The 5565-nt window shown below is 44.4% G+C and overlaps 2 protein-coding genes across 9 annotated transcripts in view; one reads left to right on the plus strand and one right to left on the minus strand.

Moving 5' to 3' along the window:
* STAG2 (stromal antigen 2) overlaps window positions 1-5542 on the minus strand; it is a 164773-nt gene extending 159231 nt beyond the window's left edge. For 2 of the 8 annotated variants that reach the window (XM_023198746.2, XM_023198748.2), the window contains exon 1: window positions 4314-4582. The gene's annotated coding sequence lies outside the window, so the exon portion shown is untranslated. Of the gene's footprint in view, window positions 1-4063; window positions 4088-4313; window positions 4583-4734; window positions 4925-5305 lie in introns of those variants that run through there. The other 6 variants (XM_023198753.1, XM_023198754.1, XM_023198747.3 and 3 more) reach the window with 5 other exon arrangements.
* Window positions 4565-5565, plus strand: part of LOC111531496 — a 2469-nt gene continuing 1468 nt past the window's right edge. The window contains exon 1 of the transcript XR_002728303.2: window positions 4565-4982. The gene's annotated coding sequence lies outside the window, so the exon portion shown is untranslated. The remainder of the gene's footprint in view (window positions 4983-5565) is intronic.

The following is a 5565-nucleotide window of genomic DNA, read 5'->3' on the forward strand; positions in this document are numbered from 1 at the left end:
ATGTCTTTAAAGTTCCTTCCTTACTCTCCAACAATCAGTCAATACTGATTGCATATACTCCAACATCAGTATATACTGATGCCCACACCTGAGACTATCCCTCTCCCCTGCTATTCTCCCCAACTCCCAAAATGGTACTCCATTATATAGTAAACTGTATGTTTTAGTTTTTTAATTTTTTTTGAGACAGGGTCTTGCTCTGTTGCCCAGGCTGGGTGCAGTGGTGCAATCATGGCTTACCGCAGCCTCTATCTACCAGGCTCAGGCAATCCTCCTGCCTCAGCTTCCCAAATAGCTGGGACCACAGGTGTGCACCACCACATCTAATTTTTAAATTGTCTGTAAAGATAGGGTCTCCCTATGTTGCCCAGGCTGGTCTTGAACTCCTTGGGCTCAAGCGATCCTCCCACTTCGGCCTCTCAGCCTCCCAAAGTGTTGGTATTACAGGTGTGAGCCACTGTGCCCGGCCGATTTTGGTTTAAGTTCAAAAGTCAACTTGCAGCATCAAAAACTGAAGTCTGCCATCTATTATAAAGAACCCAAAGCAGAAAGATTATGCTATTCTCTGTTTACTACCTTCCCACATATGACTGTGGGTGGTATCAGTTAAACATGCACAATATTAAGTATTACTAAACTGCGTATTTTCACATCTAACCCTAAATTCCCAAAGGAATAGATCTGAGCCTCAGCCTGTCTCCCAAGCCCATCCCATTTATTTTAATTCATAAGTCCTCAGGTGACCGCAGAAGTCAATAAAGTTGAAAAAGAAATGTAGAATTTGATTTCAAGAAAATCTTATTTGAGCGTTTGGGCTTTAAAAAATCCTAACTAAATATACTTGAAAGTTACCAAAGTCATCATGTGTTGGTGTATTAGTTTAGCTATTGCCTCACCACAATAAAATAAATCTGATGCCACAATCCTTACCATCTACTAAGAATATTTGTATATGAATAAAAATTTGAAATATGTCACCTATTTTCCTTGAACATCCTTCTAAAGCTAAAATTCTGAACATGAAATACACAAACAGACCAATGATAACAGTCACAAAATGTCTGTTCCCAGACTGGGGTGAAATTTTGCTATAAATTATATATCCATTATTTTGGATTCCTTTCAGAACTGTGACATATATTTTTAAAATGTATCTCCTGGGGGGAAAAATAAACCTGACACTGAACGTACAAAACTGCCAAAAAAAAAAAAGGCACTTACCTTAACAGATTTTAGGAGCAGTTCATGAATACACTAATTAAGGGAGACCAAGGATTTTCATTGCAACACATTTTTACTATTTATGGGTAATGGTCAGAATGTTAACAGAGAATACTGAAATATTTTACATATCAACTTCTAACTAGTTATAGCACCAGATCCTTGGGGTGTGGGGTGATTTAAACCATTTTAAATGTAAACACTCATTTTCATATCAGTTAAAAAAAAAAAAAGAATCCACTCCACCCTCTCTGCCAGTCTCTGATACACCTTAGAATACTATAGTTACTTCACAGTGGGAAGGAATAGCTAATAAGTACATTTCTTTTCCAACCCGCTTCTCTACCTAGTCATTAAACACCAAATCCTGAAACTGAATTCAGCTACCTAGATCTTTCTACCAGGAATGTTCCCTGTGGTACCTCAATCCCTTCCACTGTCACTTACTGCAACTGCCAAAGCCCCTCCTATTAATAGTAAATCCCTTTCATACTGACTCACTGTAACTCCAACTTCATGAAATAGACACCAAGCAGAATTTACAAAATTTGCAAATGGAATTTTCCTGTTTTCAAAGAATTAAAAAGGAAACTAAAAGTAGAGCACATTCAGGCTAAATTATAAACATTTAAAGTTAAACCAATTTGTTGAACTTTATTTATGTTGCCTGTTTTATACTAGTTCCTGTTTAAACGTTTTTTTTTTTTGAAAGTTTTGCCAAGTATTGTGTAATCACTTACACAAGGCTAAACTTCCCATGCAACTAATTTTGACATGTAAATATAAACTTAAGTCATTACCCCCAAGACTGTAAGACAATGTGGAAATTATTCTGAAAAAAAAAAAATTCTCTTAAACTATGGAAATTTTTAACAGCACACACAAAAGTAGAGAGAATGATAGTAACAATGAGCGCTTCTGTATTCATCCAGCTACAATAATCAACTCAAGGCCACCTCTGTTTCACACCTACCTCCTACCCACTCCCTCCTCTCATTATTATCTTCAAAAATAATTAAGAGGAAGATGCTATGTTCTCCAAGTACACTTCTACCCAGAGATAGCAAAAGTATCAAAAACTAGCAAGTTAAGAAGTCAAAATCCAACAATGTAACTATACAGCCGCCTTACACAATTCCTTGGTAGGTGATAAATTTAAGAACTCAGTTAAACACAAAGATATAACCATCTTTAAGAATTTTAACGAAGTCCATAAAACCCAAAGGGCATATTTAAAATTATACCTAAAAAGACAAATAGGAAAATGTGATGAAAACGAACTTAAACATTTGCAATTAACTTACTTAACGTGGCACTTTAGTTCAAAACGAAAAAAATCGACTATTTAACATGATGTGCCACAAAACTGCAATTCAACCACTTGAAAAACTGCTGAACACTTATATACCTTAAACTGGTCCTTCTGATCCCTAATTATAGATTGATATCAATGTAGAAAGAAAACCAGGCATTTTAACGTTAAGTGGTTGAAAATGTTGAAAATTAACCCCACTGTTCATCGTAAAGTATATGAGAGCAAGCCTAAACTACCTGAATTATATGTCATTAAACAAATGCATCCACTTCCCAGGGCCTTTTTTTAACAAAATAAGTTCACATATACCCTTAAACGTAACGCGCTAGGCTACAGACAGAATTAGGAGACCGCCTCCTGCTTTTGCTCCTAACCAATACGCAGAGAGAGAAGGTTGGCAGAAAAGTGCTGCGAGGACAGTAACAAACACCAGCAGCTCCCGAGCAGGCCCTGCTAGAGCCAGGAATGACGCACTTCGGTAACCCGACTCTTTCTCCCCTCCACCCCCGCCCCCAGCAGCGGTGCTGACACCGCCAACAGCCCGGAGTAGGAAAAAAGACAACAGAAAAAAGGCAGAGGTTGGACTGCACTAGGTTTCATCAAGAAACCTCGATTATTCCTCTTTCGACACTAACCACTAGGACTAAACAGGAAAAGAAGCTTCGTGCTTAAGCAAGTCCCATCATGGTGGTTTAAGAGTCACTAAATTAAGCTGATAATGAGTCCAATCCACAGAGACAAATACAGGGTGTGGCTGCTGTGAAATACGGCGGTCCGTGGGAGAAAAGGGGTATGGAATTTACACTCCAGTGTGAAGGGAAGATGGGGCTTTACGGTGGGAGAAGGGGGTGGCCCGCGCATTTTAAGGAACCATTGCAAACCAACACAAGCGTCTCGTTTACTTAAATCCAACCTTACAGATCAAAAGTTTCCAATAGATATATCATGTAAACTGTAAATTAACATTTAATCCAACACCATGGCCCTCAATTTAAAAACTACATCCAAGAGAAAGAAGGAGGGAGAGAGAAGAGGGGTGATAAGCAACAACATAAAAAACATTCTAGGCCACGGAAGAGAAAGTCTCACAAACCGGATGAAACTACTAATGCAATATTAAAAATTAAAGCCGAGCACTGAAGCACGAAAATCACACGATAACCCATTACAGTTAAGGATTAAAAATAAAATGACATATGCACCAAGGGGGAGCGGAAACTAAATGTCGAAAGTACAGCGGTTTATAAAAAACTAAAGGCAAAACAAGACATTCTCGCGACGGGGGGAAAAAAGGCCGAAATCAACAATACGTTCACAATTCTAGGCCAAAAGAAAATGGGAACGGGGCTCAAAGTTTTGCGGAACTACTTGATGCTGTTTCCCACACCTTCTCTCTCCCACGGCCCATCCGACCCTTTTCGTCCCCAAATCGCCGTCCGCAGATCTCCGGATCCAGGGGAGAAGAAAAAAGAAAGTCGACCCCGAGCAAGAATAAAAGTGTGGAGTGAAAACGCACAGGCTGCCTACCTGGGGCAAGGATCAGCTCAGTTCGTGCCTTGAGAAAGACAGTGCGGGTGGGGGTGGGAATGAAAAGCAGCACTAAAACTAAAACAAAAGTGGCGCCAAAACCCCCCAACAAACAGCCTTCCACTCCCGCCCTTCCCCCCTCCGCCCATGCCAGGCAGGCAGGGCCCCCTTCGGGGCAAGGTCTGCGCGCGGGGGCCAACACCGCCAGACCCCAGCCGATTTAGAAAATTGTTGCCCGAAGAAAACTGACCGAAGTCGGGCCTCGGAAGGGATGGAGAGATCGATGCCAATCGCCTTCCCCAGCAGTTCCCCCACCACGCGCTGGAGATGATGGGGCGGGGGAGAAGCAGAGGGGCCCGTCACATGAATGTTGTTCCCTCTCTAGGAAGGGAGGAAGAGAGGGAGGGAGGGGGGAGGGAGGGAAGGAAGGAGGGGAAGGGAGAAGGGAGGGGGCACGAGGGAGGGGTGTGATCAGAGTAGATTTTCCCTCGCCTCCCTCGGTCCGAGGCCCAAATATACACAACTGAGCCTCCTTTCTCCCCTCCCCCCTAGGTTCCCAGCACCACCATTTTGCTCTCTGCCTTCCCCTCACCGCGACACCGCGCTCTCCCCCACCCCAACCACAGCCTCCCGGCTTTCCTCCCCCGACTACGGCTCGCACCCCACCCCACCTCCAGTTCGGGCTCTCCTAGGCTTATGAGCCTGCCGGAGAAAAGGAACCTAAATCTACTGCTACACAGAGAAGCGGAGCCTCCATCTTGCGCTGCTCCGCGTTCTCCATTTTGGGCCACCCATGGGGGGGGGGGGGTCTCCGTAGAGGCCCCGAGGGAGAGTTGGGCGAGGGAAGGAAGAGAAAATCTTCAGCGAGGGTAGTCGAAAAGAAGAGCCCTGCGGTAGAAAGCCACTCTAGGAGTAGGAGGTAGGGAGGAAGGGGGGCTGGAAGTTCCTTGTAAGTGTTGGGGTAGCGACTTGGGGGAAGAAGGGAGAAAGGAGGGCTGGGGGCGCCGCGGGGGCGAGGAAGATCCTCCCGCGTGGACTCTGTCCCCCACTCCATGGCTGGCCCCCCATGGGGGCGAAGGAAGCAGAGGGGAAATTCAATGGCAACAGAGTGCCCAACCTTTTTCCCTCCCAACTCCTCTCTCTCGCCCTATTTCAACCATACACACCTCACGGTGGGCCCCGCGCCCTCCGGGTGCCCCTCCAAACTTCTAGAAGCTTCGCCTCCGCCATTTTATAACTTACCTCCCCCCTCAGCGTACACAGAGGCAGCAACGAGACTGTTCGCCTCCCCCACTCCTCCTTCTTTCTCAGGCCGGGGGCTTCTTCACCCCTGGGCTGGTACAAGATATTTTTCCCCTTCCTCTTCTTTACACCCTCGAATTCTACTCAGGGACGGAAGCTCCCGCGGTTCTAGAGCGGTGGGGGGTTTTGAAAGTGGCGGTCGGATCCGGCGGGGTTTTTTTTTCTTTTTTTTTTTTTCTTTTTTTTTTTTTTTTTTTTTT

Source organism: Piliocolobus tephrosceles, chromosome 12 (genome assembly GCF_002776525.5).
Source record: "Piliocolobus tephrosceles isolate RC106 chromosome 12, ASM277652v3, whole genome shotgun sequence".
In the NCBI taxonomy this organism is placed as follows: Eukaryota; Metazoa; Chordata; class Mammalia; order Primates; family Cercopithecidae; genus Piliocolobus; species Piliocolobus tephrosceles.